The following is a 16,633-nucleotide window of genomic DNA, read 5'->3' as shown; positions in this document are numbered from 1 at the left end:
CCCCGAGAACTTCAAATACTCTCTGCCTTGACACACACACACACACACACACACAGGAATAGCATCTGTAGTTTGGCCATGTTATCTTTAAGACATATTGCATCCTTCAAGGAAGAGATAAGCAGATCAAGAATGGCTTGACAGTCCCACACACACACACACACACACACACACACACACACACACACACACACACACACACACACACACACACACACACACACAGAATTACTTCAAAAAATGCCATGCTTAAGAACACAACTCTGAGAGAATTCTCAGGTCACCCCCCCCCCCCCATAAAACATACTAAAATTCACCCCTAGCAGGTAAGACCTTTTATTGTTTTATTGATGTTCTTGCCTAAGTGGGCCTCGCCGGAGCACACTGACCGGCTCAAAGACCGCTGGCAATTTGTTAAAAGTGGGAAGCCAAATTTATTTTTATTAGCATGCTTACAGCATTCCGTAATTGTTACCAGAGAAGTAATTAGCTCATTGTTTGCACCTCCGCGCCAACTGCTGTACATCTCAGAATGGGAAACAAAGACATATGTTCCGGTTCTAACATTTCTATTTGTGCACAATTAAACTAAAGTCACAAAACTGTCGAAAGCTGAGAGAAAATTGTATGTAAAAAATGATGTGAGTGAGAACTATGCACCAAAATAGTTTTTCCTTTTTATGTTCAGGTGAGGAGCGGTTTTGTGTTGAGCGCATTGTACGCCTGAATGAAGTGATAATCAGAGCACTTCAAGCTGGATTGTCTCAGCATCAAATCAGACGACGGAAACAATTGTCTTAGTGTGCGAGTTCTCAGGGAAACACTACCCTTGATAAGGAGATCTGCTGAACTTCGTATACTTGACACGGCGATCCATCTTAGTGTCTCACAAAAGAGCAGAGGATGTTGGAGAGTAAAATGACGATTGATTGATGTCATACGCCAAATCAAAATTGATTTATAGCTCCTGCTGCAAACGAGAGCAAGCCATCTGTGACAATGGTGGCAAGAGTTATTAAGCAAGGAAGTCTGGTGTGACTTCAATTAAGATTAATTGATGGAAAACCGTTTTGAGGACCGAGTGTAAGGAGAGGGAGAGTGAAAAAACACATACCAAAATAAACAAAGGAAGAGGGGGGCGAGAGAGAGTGAGAGAAAAAACGAGAAACTAGCGAATAACCTTCCAAAATCCTGATGGCTGTCTTAACAGAGTAGGATTTGTGGAAAGACCTCGACAAACAAAAGGAAGAATGAGGCAGCAAAGCCCTTTGGCAAGCTGTAAGTAATTAAAAAGGCCTGTAAACGTCTCCCAAAATAAAAGGGGCCACTTCAAAAGGCGATGGTAGGCGAGCGGCTGTGGCAGGAGGGGAGCTGGGAAAAGACCAGGGGTCTGCGCACCTTGGGGACCCTGACTGATGCACACAAACACAACGTCTTACTGTAGGGGACTTTTCAAAGGCCTTTTGTTGTGGCCCCTCAATCTGGCCATTGTCCCCCGGTACAGAAAGCTGATGAAGAGTAGATGGACTTATTAAGGGGACTGCAAGGGGCTGGAGAGAGGGGAGCATGTGTACCGACTCGACCTTAAATGCATGGAGGCCAGGGAGGTGTGGGAAACGGGAGGCTTCTGTCCATCTGGAGGGGAGAGAGAGAGAGATGGAGCTGAATCTAACAGAGGACCGGCTCGTCTGAAGCAGACAGGAACCTGATGGTGTTTCTACCAGACAGAGAGGCAGACAGACTGACAGTGGTTTATAGGGCTCTGTATATTTAGGATACTAGGGAATAGTTGCAACATGCTTCGTCTATTCTTCGCTATGGGGCTTAAGGAGATTTGTGTTTAAAACCAAATTAGGCTGGGCAATTGAGAATGCTCAGCCAGGGCTATTGCAATTGTTATGGAATAATCACTAGTGTGGCGTTTCTATTTGGAAAGCTGAGAATACCTACACAATGTAATGCTATCTGCCCAAAATAAAAAATACCACGCACCGTAGTATGACATAAATGTGAACACTGCTAAGATTCAAAACTACTTTGAATGAAACCACACCCTCCCTCCACAAAAAGTTAATGGCAGAGAGCCACACAATGTTAATATTAACATGAACTTTGTGTTTTTTTATGGAAGCATTTCTTTTTACAGCTACTTAATTTTACAGGCGGCAGAAACTCAGTGACCCTTGCTGGTGAATTTGCACAGCGGCAGTCAGCAGCCTGGCAGCCCTTCCTTGGGACTTGTGCTAACAGCCTCCTGTCTCGGTGCTGGTGGCAGGGCCATTAGCTTGGATAAAAAGCAGATGATTTGGGGGTGGGTGGCGGTGGACGGAGGGGGAAAGCCGAAACGACCAAGCAATTATTACAAGTTCTACTTTCTGACCAAGGAGCTCTGACCCCTCCACCAGATGTAACCGCACATAAGACCCCCCGCCCTCCCTTTCCTCTCCATGTGTGAACTGTGGCAGCTACCAGTCCCCTTAGGACTAACTCCCACCCTATGCACACACACACACACACACACACACACACACACACACACACACACACCACGCTCACCCACCCCCCTCTCTCAGGCCCCCCCGCGGCCAGCTGATTTCTTGCTTTGCTGCTGAAACAGAAGATGAGGGTGGTAGTGTATTGTGTGTGTGTGTGGGGAGGGGGTTGGGGGGGCTCGTTTGAAACAGACTGACTGTAGTCATTAAGGAAGCTGACATAAAAAAAACTCTCTCAAGCCATTTACTCAGTTAATAAGCGACTTTGTCCAACAGTCAGTTTTGACAACAGCAATAAATAAAAAATGTATGTAAACAAAACATATGCTGAACACCTCATTTCGGGCGCTGGAGGGGCGCGCGGGCTCATAAATCAGGCAAGTGTTTGAAACGGGAGTAGATTACAGGCCTGTGTTATTGAGCTGTTACAGCGCGCCTCGTATAAACCTGAACTTTTTCACTCGCCAGCGGACCACGCTGGCTCTACATCATAGCCAGGAGTTCTCCTGTCTGGGGACAGCCCTCAACGCAGGGGTCCCTGCTAGATGACGCCATTAAAAAAACACCTGAAACAAGCCTCAGTAACACCACTAAAACAACTGTATACTCAACTGAACTGCCACAACAACAACAAAAACAACAGTCTGAGGTTTAGTCATCTGTTTGTTTAAGGGGTTGTATAATATACATTTTGTATGTCCACCTTCAGTATGGAAACATTCTGGAATTGCATTAAAGACAGCGAGTCCTTCAAATCTTTATATTCCTGGATGGAGTCGACAAAGACTTTCCTACTATTGCACATCAGCGTGTTAATATTAACATTACACATCAGCTCATCAAAACAGTCCAATCAAAAGAAATGAACCAAATACAAAAAGAAACTTGACGGCTGCGTTACGTCTTACTGCTACTTCAAACATCTCTACGCCGAAACCCAGGAACATTTGCCCTCCTTCTTTATCGCCTTTCATCTTTTCAATCCTTTTCTATCCTCCCTTCTCGACAGCAATCTTAAAACAACTTGAGATGATACTTGCGCATAAAGGCGAGGGGGCAAATGATGGAGAGAACAGAGAAGAGGAAAAGGAGGAGAAAGAGGCTCCTGTATAGATTGGGGCAGGGTCACCATAAAATAAATGATAATTGTAGAGTGTTTGTCCTCAATGTGCCTGGAAATGGAGAGGCTGAGTGGCCTATCTGGGGGAGCTAGCCCCATTAGTCTCCTCCTCTGGAGGGTCCCTCACTCGGGGCCCTAAGAAGCACGCACGCCATCCGTCCCATGTGCACACACAGTCAGATTAAGGTATTTGTCAAAAGAGGGGGCCGACAATGTGGCAGGGAGAACAGAGAGGGAGGAAGAAGGGGGGCTCAAGCTGTCAGTCTATTTGCCTCACTAGCTGCTTTTTAATAGAGATCTCAGTCAGGTGTTGACACCGGTCTGCCAAAACATTTGCATAATGACGATTAATCTTAATTGTCGGAGTGGCATTTGCACTTTTTTGGGTTCTTCCACGGAGCTGTCCTTTAGTGGTGGCTGTTAGCTGTCTCATACATACAAGGTGGAAAACAACTATCTATGATATGAAAGAAACCAGACATTGTTACATCCAGAGGCTGATATGACAACACGTGGGAGGGGGAGCACTTGTGAACAAAACTGTAATAATACGAGTGACGGCTAGATGACACATTGGTAGATGATCCTAATTGAGCCATAAGTGGCTACGAGATGCCTCTGGCTTCGCCAGCGGTTTTTATTTTGGTATTCTTTCCCAGAGCGCCAGAGCTGTGCAGTGAGGCGAGGGTCTTTTTCACAGGCGTTTCCAGCCCATTAGGACCAGGCGAGCCACGCAGATGACGACCATCAGACAACGTGAGGGGGAGATTGGAGCACAATAACATAAAGGGATAAAATAATAAAGAGAGAAAACAAACAAAACGAACGCCATCACAGCTCTGGCCCTATTTTAATGGCATTCATAAAAACAAAATGCCACATCCATTTGTTATTAGCCCAGAGCCGTCCTACATATGTCTCGCCCCCTTTCCCCCCGCTGCGAGACGTTCATATGAATTCCAGCCACACTCACACATGCTGCAAGCTACGTGCTAAGCATAGGCGAGTAGCAGGCAGGCTGGGAGAGGATAGGGAGGAAAAAGAGAGAGCCACTGCCTTTCATCCCCGGTACAGAGCCGTTATTTATAATACCCAACGATTACCACCCCCAAATTTGCCTGGGGGTACAGCGATAGATACAGCAAGACAATATTCTTGAGGTAAAAAGGGAAATATATTGCATCAAATGAATTTATAAGGAAGGGTGGGTGGGAGGCATAATAGCGCTGCATTAAGAGAGATGTCTGTTTAATGCCAAAAGGATATTCATTTTCATACATGGCCCAATGTTATCAATTGAATTATTGCCTGTAATATCAGCATTAGTGGTCGACTCAAAACCACACGCACTAATCAATTCCCATTCACACTCTGCCATTATTATCACGGTCTATGTCATTACGGGCCCAAACCTGTGACTCTAAAATGGCTTCTGCTGGGAGATTGGTTAAATAATCACTGTGTTGACTGGCTCGCTGCTGTTCAGTGCCTCTCGTCGTGAAAGAGAGTGGTTCTCGAGCAGCAGTCCCAGACAGTGGAGGTGTATTGGTGGTGGGGAGAGAGAGACTGCAGGCGTTGAACAATGCACAATTATGTCGTCCAGGGGAACTCGACACAGCGCTCCTTTCATTATCCCTGGCTGAAGCCTCTTTTCTGTGTAGTCAACAGGCAGAACTGGAGTATTAGCCCTACACATGGGCTCTGTACAGGGCCCCAGCTTAGGACCGCCACTCCTAATTGCCATACCTGGGCAGAGAGACGCAGTTTCCCTGTATCTCTGCCAAGCATAGAAGCTGGGTTTCTCTCCCCCCCTATAGGTATACTATAGGTTGTTCACCCATAAAATTATTATTTAATTCAATGTTTGTATAAATATGTCGTTCAATAGAGAATTGCATCAGAAAAACAATAGCCCCAACCCTATGCCTTTACCATATACAGTGGCTTGCGAAAGTATTCACCCCCCTTGGCATTTTTCCTATTTTGTTGCCTTACAACCTGGAATTAAAATTCATTTTTTGGGAGTTTGTCTCATTTGATTTACATAACATGCCTACCACTTTGAAGATGCAAAATATTTTTTATTGTGAAACAAACAAGAAATAAGAACTGAAACTTGAGCGTGCGTAACTATTCACCACCCCCCAAAGTCAATACTTTGTAGATCCACCTTTTGCAGCAATTACAGCTGCAAGTCTCTTGGGGTATGTCTCGAAGCTTGGCACATCTAGCCACTGGGATTTTTGCCCATTCTTTAAGGCAAAACTGCTCCAGCTCCTTCAAGTTGGATGAGTTCCGCTGGTGTACAGCAATCTTTAAGTCATACCACAGATTCTCAATTGGATTGAGGTCTGGGCTTTGACTAGTGTCACGATCGTTTACGGATGAGACGGACCAAGGCGCAGCGTGATATGCATTCATATTTATTTACAGCTAAATACACGACAAAACAACAAACGAAACGTGAAGTCCAAGGTAGCATACAAACAACATACCTTACACGGAACATACACACCCTGACTCAACAAATACAAGTACTCAGAGTCAGGGCGTGACAGTACCCCCCAAAGGTGCGGACTCCGACCGCGCAACCTAAACATAACAGGGTAGGGGCCGGGTGGGCATTCCATCTCGGAGGCGGATTCGGCTCCGGGCGTGACCACCACCTATTATTCGCCTCCCTGTTGCGCCCCTGTTCTGGTCTGGAACCGCTGACTGGAGCTGGACCCGACGACGGTGGATCGAACTGCTCTGGCTACCAGACTGGCGACGCGCACCACTGGCCTGGTGCGGGGAGCAGGAACAGGCCGGGCCGGGCCGGCGACGCGCACCACTGGCTTGGTGCGAGGGACAGGCACAGGTCGGACCGGGCTGGCGACGCGCACCACTGGCTTGGTGCGAGGGACAGGAACAGGCCGGGCCGGGCTGGCGACGCGCACCACTAGCTTGGTGCGAGGGACAGGAACAGGCCAGGCCGGGCCGGGCTGGCGACGCGCACCACTGGCTTGGTGCGAGGGCAGGAACAGGCCGGGCCGGGCTGGCGACGCGCACCACTGGCTTGGTGCAAGGGACAGGAACAGGCTGGACCGGGCTGGCGACGCGCACCACTGGCTTGATGCGAGGAGCAGGAATGGGCCGAACCGTACTGGGAACACACACCACTGGCTTAGTGCGGGAAGCAGGAACGGGCCGGACCGGACTGGCGACACGCACCACTTGATTGGTGCGAGGAGCGGGACTGGGTTCCTTCATTAACCCCCGCTCCTTCTGCTGCCTAACCAGCTCCTCTCTGGAATTATCTCTCCCCCGTGATCATGGCCTCCATCCCTCTTGCCAGACTCTCGCTCATCTCCTCCCAAGTCCATCCTCTCTCCTCGTCACGCTGCTTGATCCAGGATTGGTGGGCTCTTCTGTCACGATCGTTTACGGACGAGACGGACCAAGGCGCAGCGTGATATGCATTCATATTTATTTACGGCTAAACACACGACAAAACAACAAACAAAACGTGAAGTCCAAGGTAGCATACAAACAACATACCTTACACGGAACATACACACCCTAACTCAACAAATACAAGTCCTCAGAGTCAGGGCGTGACAACTAGGCCATTCCAAGACATTTAAATGTTTCCCCTTAAACCACTCGAGTGTTGCTTTAGCAGTATGCTTAGGGTCATTGTCCTGCTGGAAGGTGAACCTCTGTCCCAGTCTCAAATCTCTGGAAGACTGAAACAGGTTTCCCTCAAGAATTTCCCTGTATTTAGCGCCATCCATCATTCCCTAAATTCTGACCAGTTTCCCAGTCCCTGCCGATGAAAAACATCCCCACAGCATGATGCTGCCACCACCATGCTTCACTGTGGGGATGGTGTTCTCGGGGTGATGAGAGATGTTGGGTTTGCGCTAGACATAGCGTATTCCTTGATGGCCAAAAATCTCAATTTTAGTCTCATCTGACCAGAATACCTTCTTCCATTTGTTTGTGGAGTCTCCCAAATGCCTTTTGGCTAACACCAAACGTGTTTGCATATTTTTTTCTTTAAGCAATGGCTTTTTTCTGGCCACTCTTCTGTAAAGCCCAGCTCTGTGGCGTGTACGGCTTAAACTGGTCCTATGGACAGATACTCCAATCTCCGCTTTGGAGCTTTGCAGCTCCTTCAGGGTTATCTTTGGTGTCTTTGTTGCCTCTTTGATTAATGCCCTCCTTGCCTGGTCCGTGAGTTTTGGTGGGCGGTCCTCTCTTGGCAGGTTTGTTGTGGTGCCATATTCTTTCAATTTTTTAATAATGGATTTAGTGGTGCTCCGTGGGATGTTCAAAGTTTCTGTTTTTTTTTTATAACCCAACCCTGATCTGTACTTCTCCACAACTTTGTCCCTGACCTGTTTGGAGAGCTGCTTGGTCTTCATGGTGCCGCTTGCTTGGTGGTGTCCCTTGCTTAGTGGTGTTGCAGACTCTGGGGCCTTTCAGAACAGGTGTATATATACTGAGATCATGTGACAGATCATGTGACACTTAGATAACACACAATTTGACTTTATTTAACTAATTATGTGACTTCTGAAGGTAATTGGTTGCACCAGATCATATTTAGGAGCTTCATAGCAAAGGGGTGAATACATATGCACGCACCACTTTTCCGTTATTTATTTTAGAGAATTTTTTGAAACAAGTTCTTTTTTTCATTTCACTTCACCAATTTGGACTATTTTGTGTATGTCCATTACATGAAATCCAAATAAAAATCCATTTAAATTACAGGTTGTAATGCAACAAAATAGAAAAAACGCAGAGGGGGATGATTACTTTTGCATGGCACTGTATGGTTCAAAAGTTTTATTCAGAGAATTTAGCATAATTAGTGAATAGAATGTCATTCTGGCCATGGTCAAAAACTGGTTGCTGCTCAATAGAACTCTGTCACTGCTCCGCGGGCAGAACGGCACTAAGGTCAAATGTCAACTGACAAGCTATCTAGTGGCTGCAGGCTCGCATGTGACAACATGGGCTTAAAAAAATATATATCTGCGGAATACAAAACAAAGAATTTAGTCAACATTTTTATTTTATTTCACCTTTATTTAACCAGGTAAGCCAGTTGAGAACAAGTTCTCATTTACAACTGCGACCTGAAATACACTGAGCAAAAATATAAACCCAACATGCAACAATTTCAAAGACTTACAGTTCATATAAGGAAATCAGTCAATCAAAATAAATTCATTAGGCCCTAATCTATAGATTTCACATGACTGGGAATACAGATATGCATCTGTTAGTCAAAGAGACCTTAAAAAAAAGGTAGGGGCGTGGATCAGAAAACCAGTCAGTATCTGGTGTGACCACCATTTGCCTCATGCTGTGCGACACTTATCTTTCGCATAGAGTTGATCAGGCTGTTAATTGTGGCCTGTGGAATGTTGTCCCACTCCTCTTCAATGGCTGTGCGAAGTTGTTGGATATTGGCGGGAACTAGAACACACTGTCATACACGTCGATCCAGAGCATCCCAAACATGCTCAATGGGTGACATGTCTGGTGAGTATGCAGGCCATGGAACTGGGACATTTACAGCTTCCAGGAATTGTATAGAGATCCTTGCAAAATGGGGCTGTGCATTATCATGTTGAAACATGAGGTGATGAATGGCACGACAATGGGCCTCAGGATCTCGTCACGGTATGTCTGTGCATTCAAATTGCCATCGATAAAACGTAATTGTGTTCATTGTCCGTAGCTTATGCATGCCCATACTATAACCCCACCACCACCATGGGGCACTCCGTTCGCAACGTTGACATCAGCAAACCGCTTGCCCACACAATGCCATACACGCTGTCTGCCATCTGCACGGTACAGTTGAAATCGTGATTCATCCGTGAAGAGCACACCGGAGGCCCCGGTGCACAACTGAGCAAGAGGACAAATACATTAGAGTGTCTAGTTTTAGAAACAGATGCCTCACAGGTCCTCAACTGGCAGCTTCATTAAATAGTACCTGCAAAACACCAGTCTCAACGTCAACAGTGAAGAGGCGACTCCGGGATGCTGACCTTCTAGGCAGAGTTGCAAAGAAAAAGCCAGATCTCAGACTGCCCATCTTAATCTTTTCTTTTTATTGGCCAATCTGAGATATGGCTTTTGCGCAGTTTTGTCACACAATGTGCAGTTTTGTCACACAATGCCACAGATGTTTCAAGTTTTGATGCAGCGTGCAATTGGCATGCTGACTACAGGAATGTCCACCAGAGCTGTTGCCAGAGAATTGAATGTTCATTTCTCTACCAACGTCGTTTTAGAGAATTTGGCAGTACTTCCAATTGGCTTCACAACCGCAGACCACGTGTAACCATGCCAGCCCAGGACCTCCACATCGGCTTCTTCACCTGCGGGATCGTCAGACCAGCCACCCGGACAGCTGATGAAACTGAGGAGTATTTCTGTCTGTAATAATGCCCTTTTGTGGGGAAAAACTCATTCTGATTGACTGGGCCTGGATCCCCAGTGGGTGGGCCTGGCGCCCAGGTGTATAGGCCTATGCCCTCCCAGGCCCACCCATGGCTGCACCCCTGCCCAGTCATTTGAAATCCATAGATTAGGGTCTAATGAATTAATTTAAATTTATTGATTTCTTTATATTAACTGTAACTCAATAAACTTGTTGAAATTGTTGCATGTTGCGTTTATATTTTTGTTCAGTGTATATATATACAGTGAGGGAAAAAAGTATTTGATCCCCTGCTGATTTTGTAGGTTTGCCCACTGACAAAGACATGATCAGTCTATAATTGTAATGGTAGGTTTATTTGAACAGTGAGAGACAGAATAACAACAAAGAAATCCAGGAAAACGCATGTCAAAAATGTTATAAATTGATTTGCATTTTAATGAGGGAAATAAGTATTTGACCCCTCTGCAAATCATGACTTAGTACTTGGTGGCAAAACCCTTGTTGGCAATCACAGAGGTCAGACGTTTCTTGTAGTTAGCCACCAGGTTTGCACACATCTCAGGAGGGAAACCCATTTTCAATGCCCTGGCTGAGGGAAGGAGGTTCTCACCCAAGATTTGACGGTACATGGCCCCGTCCATCGTCCCTTTGATGCGGTGAAGTTGTCCCTTTAGCAGAAAAACACCCCCAAAGCATAATGTTTCCACCTCCATGTTTGACGGTGGGGATGGTGTTCTTGGGGTCATAGGCAGCATTCCTCCTCCTTCAAACACGGTGAGTTGAGTTGATGCCAAAGAGCTCGATTTTGGTCTCATCTGACCACAACACTTTCACCCAGTTCTCCGCTGAATCATTCAGATGTTCATTGGCAAACTTCAGACGGGCCTGTATATGTGCTTTCTTGAGCAGGGGGACCTTGCGGGCGCTGCAGGATTTCAGTCCTTCACGGCGTAGTGTTTTACCAATTGTTTTCTTGGTGACTATGGTCCCAGCTGCCTTGAGATCATTGACAAGATCCTCCCGTGTAGTTCTGGGCTGATTCCTCACCGTTCTCATGATCATTGCAACTCCACGAGGTGAGATCTTGCATGGATCCCCAGGCCAAGGGAGATTGACAGTTCTTTTGTGTTTCTTCCATTTGTGAATAATCACACCAACTGTTGTCACCTTCTCACCAAGCTGCTTGGCGATGGTCTTGTAGCCCATTCCAGCCTTGTGTAGGTCTACAATCTTGTCCCTGACATCCTTGGAGAGCTCTTTGGTCTTGGCCATGGTGGAGAGTTTGGAATCTGATTGATTGATTGCTTCTGTGGACAGGTGTCTTTTATACAGGTAACAAGCTGAGATTCGGAGCACTCCTTTTAAGAGTGTGCTCCTAATCTCAGCTCGTTACCTGTATAAAAGACACCTGGGAGCCAGAAATCTTTCTGATTGAGAGGGGGTCAAATACTTATTTCCATCATTAAAATGCAAATCAATTTATAACATTCTTTACATGCATTTTTCTGGATTTTGTTGTTGTTATTCTGTCTCTCACTGTTCAAATAAACCTACCATTAAAATTATAGACTGATCATGTCTTTGTCAGTGGGCAAACGTACAAAATCAGCAGGGGATCAAATACTTTTTTCCCTCACTCTATAAATGTACAAAGCTAACAGACTGAATTTCAATATATACCCTCCCCAAAGACGATCGGTTCCAGTTTTCATGGTGTGTTTCTTTCCCTTTACATCGCCATAGAAACAGCTCCCGTTAATGTTGATTGACCGGGGTTAGAGGAATAGAAAGCCACCTATCTGCTGATGAAAGTGACGAGGGTATCAAGTTGATTTTGATTGGTCCAAAGAACGGAAACACCTGCAAAATGTTACCACCTTCCAACACCGAAAATGGAGGAGATACAACCAAGAGCTGAACGGTCTAAACTAGCAATGGTCACAACAAACTAACGTTCTTATTTAATAAACACTGTTAAGTACAAGCATATTTAGGTTGTAATATTGTAGAGAACAATGTAATGATTCATTGTATGTATGCAATTCATAATAACATAGGGCACCGTCTTGAATTCAACCGTATTTCACCACATTCTAGAGCAGTGCGTGAACACCCTATATACTAGGCTTGATTCGATTTAATCATAGTTGAAATGTAAGAGGATTTTTGAGAGAAAAGACTGCAACACATTTAAGCAGTTGCAGTTGTCATTATGGGTACTGGTTGAAAATACATGCGTGAAACAGAGACCTGTGTTCACTAATTCATGCCATGATTTGACATTCCCTGACACATGAGGATAATAGCCTTGTCATTTAATCAAGGCCTCAACGCAGTGGTTCAACACAACCAGTTTGAATGAAGAAAACAACGGCGTATGTGAGAGATCACACAGACATCCATATCTGCATGCCCACCCGATTATTAGGCTAAATACTGTAAAATAGTAATGAGAGCTACACCCCCCCCCCCCCCTTTCTGTTTAGTATCAAAAGCAACCAGGATATTTTTTCCTCGCCGCCCACCATCTGAAAATAGACGTTGTCTTTTTCTATGTCGCAGTTTGTTATGTTCTTGTTTTCTTCCGTTCCCATTTCTTGATCCTCCAGATCTGAGAGGTTAACGGCATGCTAGAGCTAGTGCAGTGCGGCGGGAGCGGAGCCCGAGCTATAAAAAGACCCAGACTGAGTCTTCCCTCTGCCATGCATTATTCATGGGCATCACCTTCCATCAAGTGGTAGAAACCTCAAGGATGTCTAACTTTAGGTTGTGTGTTTGAAAAAAGGGGAAGACATGAGGAGCCAGGCTGAGGCAACGTTCCCTCTGTGCTGCTGATGTGTATAATTTATTCCCGGTTCAGATGCCATCAAATACTTGTACCCTCTTGAGTGTTGCAGTTTGCATCTACGATGCTTAAGGGAAAGAGAGAGATGTTTTATCTTCCCTCCCACTTTCCCTCTCGTCTTTCTAGCTCAGTCATAACGAGCGCCAGCACCTGTTACATCCATAAAGATGACATTCAACAACAACAACCTGTACAACGCAGCAGAGTCTCCGGAAAACAAGCTCGCTAAACGGTGAGACAAACTTTTGGGACAGACCTATGGAGCAATCGCGAGCAACGGTGTTGTTCAGGCTACGCTATTCCACAGATGTTGTTTATGGTTTGCTACATTCCATCCGGATAGATCAGCTCATATCAGTGTCAGAACTGGTGTATGACACTCACTGTAAACAGTTTCTGTTTGCCTATCGTGTTTTCTGGGGCACCGGAGCGAGAGGCGAGAGAGACTAGCGCAGACCAGTATGACAAGGAGGCCATTATTTCAAACTTTTGGCTGTGACTCTCAAAATATTATGCAATGCCTCCTGGATTGATTTACTGCAGACCTCTGTGTAACCCAGAGAAGAGCGCATTTTGAGAAAGCATATAGCGAGGCAGGGGTGAACTTAATACCACAAAGGCAGAGATTATTTGTAACAAAAAAAGCTGAATCTATCTTAAGAGGCCATTCTTGGAAAACAGCTTTTACAAAGGTCAATTTGGTAGGTCTTATTTTGATATTTGACATGTCCAGGGCAGATTGTTTTGATGCAGCTGACCTCGGTAACTGTGTGTGTGGTAAATATAGTTCCCTCTCGTTGCTGTGCCTCATGGTCGCTCAGGGAGGTTCAGGTGGCAGTGGCACGGCCGTGGCGAAATGCTAGGTATCTGCACTGTCATTCCCCGCACGTCCGCTTTCCAAGAGCGCCCGCGAGGTCCCAAATAGCTACCAGCCAGGGCACACAGAGGCTGCAGTAAACAAGTCCCTCTAGTCTGGGCAGGGAGGGGGAGTGGGGTGGAATGAAATCCAGTGACCACTACGTGCCGTCACCACTCACCACCAATCACCCACTACTGGAAGCCCTTTATGACACGAGTCGACAGATAGCGAAAAGACCCGCGACATTCAGCCAGTCAGCGCAGGGCAATGCCAGGAATGTCAGCCAGATTGAATTTATGCTTTTCCATACTGACCTACATTCATATGTGAGGGGGCCATTGAAATATAAGTTAATGACGCCGTGTCCGGTGACTCCGGTGTCATTCTGTGTGGCACAAAGGGGGTGCTTGAGCTCTGTTTGGCCGGATAATGTGGCGGCGCATGGTGTCTGTTAAACTGCATTAGTTATAATATGAGCAGAACCATTTTGGCCATTTCACTCTGGGTGGCAGGGACTAAGTAGCTCTTTGGGAGAGAGAGAAGGAAAAAAATATCTGGAAAAACTGCTGACAGCTTTTTGCCCGGAGGGGCGGAATTCTGAAATGACTCTGTATGACAGGCCAGGGTCGTTCCTTAGTCAGGGAGCAGACTTTCCCTGACCCTGTGTTTCTAGGAAACTACTCTGAGGACTGACTCATCTGATTGGGTGTGTAGAAAAGTAACATGAGGGCGTTTGGGGGGGGGTGCTACTCCGAACCCCCTCACTGTCTAGGGTGGTAGCTCACGGTAGTGGGAAGGGTGAGGTGTGTGTGTGTGTGGGGGGGGAGTTGCTGCTGGAGGGAGAGAAAGGGCGAGAGGGAGAAGCGTAAGGAGAAATCGATACGGCTGCTGTGAGTCACTCGCCACTGTGCCTTTTGGCCGGGCATGGAGGCAGCGGTGGGGGGGAAATCAAAACGGACGCCTTTACAAAACTAATAACTATCAGTGTGGCTGCCCTCCAGACAGACGTGTCAGTCGGTTGTGTTCTGATAGAGAGAGCCAGGTACAGGCACAGCAGGCCAGAGCTGTAGCAGAGCAGGCTGGAGCACCACTGGCTGGGCTGCCTGGTAACAACACACACTGCCACAGGGCCTGAGGAGTGGAGGGCTGGAGTCTGTATTAAAGGCAATGGGAAGACATGACCAGGTAAATGGAGAACGTATGGCAGTATTTGTGGTTTTTAGATCATAAAAGCAGATTCAGAGCATGGCTCAACTGTATGACTGGGGGATGTTCTGATGGAGTCTCCGCAACTGACAAGTCCATTATAACTTGCATTGTAGAAGAGTTCTTATAAATCCTAATTTAGGGACATTAACAACTCCCTCAATGCTGATTCACTTGAGCAAAAATCTGTCCCACAGTTCCTTATGTGAATGAAGAAAACAATAGTTTTCTCCTGAGGAAGTGACAGAAGCGACACAAGGGCAGTATATTTTCCTATCCACTCGAACGGAGTTAGTGTCTCCAAATGTCCTCGGGGTTGGTTAAATATTTGCCAGCTGGGGCATTTTTTTGTTTGTGTGTTGTCATGAAAGAAAGAACAGAGCCCGATCTTGAATCAATCATATGTACAATGAATCCAATAAGCATGGCAGGAGAATGCACCTGGGGTCCTTGGGCGACGGCTGGCTGTGGTGGTGCCCGCTTGAGCGGCCACTCCATTCCCGCTGTTCTGTGTCACGTCTTTCAACGGATGCCACGTTACAGAATAGATAATGAATAGCCCAGTGGGCCGGCTTGTCTGAATCTCTCTCTCACACACACACACATACACGGCCACAATACGTCTTCATTTGCCTCCCAGGAGCAGCGGACCCTGGCCACTTTACTGCAGGCCAAGCATCACCTAATTATGCCAATCAAATCAACAGAGGTTCAGTGAGAGGGTTGGGGCCGGGGGGGAAGAGCGAGGTGGGCTAGGCTGTCGATTTTCATTCACACAGCCCTCGCTCACTCCTCTTTTACACGATTTGCGAGAGCGGAGCAGGTTTTACATATTGATATTGACCCGTGTGATGGCAGAGAGGCGCCCAGTACACAGCTTCATCCGCTAAACATCGGTTTGGTCATTGCTGGCCACAATTGCCCTTGTCAAAACTAAAATCTGCTTGGTTTACCAGCTATGATCACCAAGCCACAAACCCCAGTTGTAGGTTTCACCACCAGCTTTCCTTTTCCTAGATTTTTTATTTATTCTTCCCCGCCACCAATGATAGAAGGCTATTTGAAGAGACAGAGTAACTGTTATATCTGTGAGGAACTATCTTGCCTCTACCTTTACTCTACCTTTATTCTCGAAGGCAATTTGTATTCATCTACAATTTTCCATAGTAAAAGACATTCTCAGTTTCTTCAAAGTGTTGCATAATTCTTCAATATTCAGAGCACAATGGCTCCAGCCGCCTCAGCATCTCCCCTCAGGGTGCTGTTCAGATTTAAACAGTTGTATTTAGTGCTGGCCAGACTCTGGGGAGGGCACCAAGGTCACATGATGCTTTAGTGGGCTGCTAGCATGGCAGCGGTGTTTTAGCACTGATAGACCCCCGCTGCATTTAAATCAGCATCTTAACAAACATGTCCCCAACCTCCCCTCCTCCTCCTCCTCCGCTGAAGAGAGAGAAATGTTACCTGAGACAAGCAATTTACCTTTTTTTGTTGTTTGCCTGACCTAGAGAAAACAATTTCAAAGGGTCTTCCTGCGGTCTTAACAGCTTCGCTTGAACAGGTAGGCACCAGGCTGCCTTTTTTCCCTCAGAAGATGAATTGGCGAGCTGTCTACTTCAGACAGGGCGAGTAGTTGTGTTTCTGTAATGGGACACTGGAA

At 46.3% G+C, this 16,633-nt stretch overlaps 1 protein-coding gene across 2 annotated transcripts in view; it reads right to left on the bottom strand.

The window, feature by feature from the left end:
• LOC121573931 (zinc finger and BTB domain-containing protein 16-A) overlaps positions 1 to 16,633 on the bottom strand; it is a 132,634-nt gene that overhangs the window by 77,614 nt on the left and 38,387 nt on the right. The window lies entirely within an intron of this gene.

The sequence above is a fragment of the Coregonus clupeaformis genome, chromosome 9 (genome assembly GCF_020615455.1).
Source record: "Coregonus clupeaformis isolate EN_2021a chromosome 9, ASM2061545v1, whole genome shotgun sequence".
Taxonomy (NCBI): Eukaryota; Metazoa; Chordata; class Actinopteri; order Salmoniformes; family Salmonidae; genus Coregonus; species Coregonus clupeaformis.
Note: the sequence above shows the minus strand (reverse complement) of the source record. Positions and strands in the feature narration are given on the sequence as shown.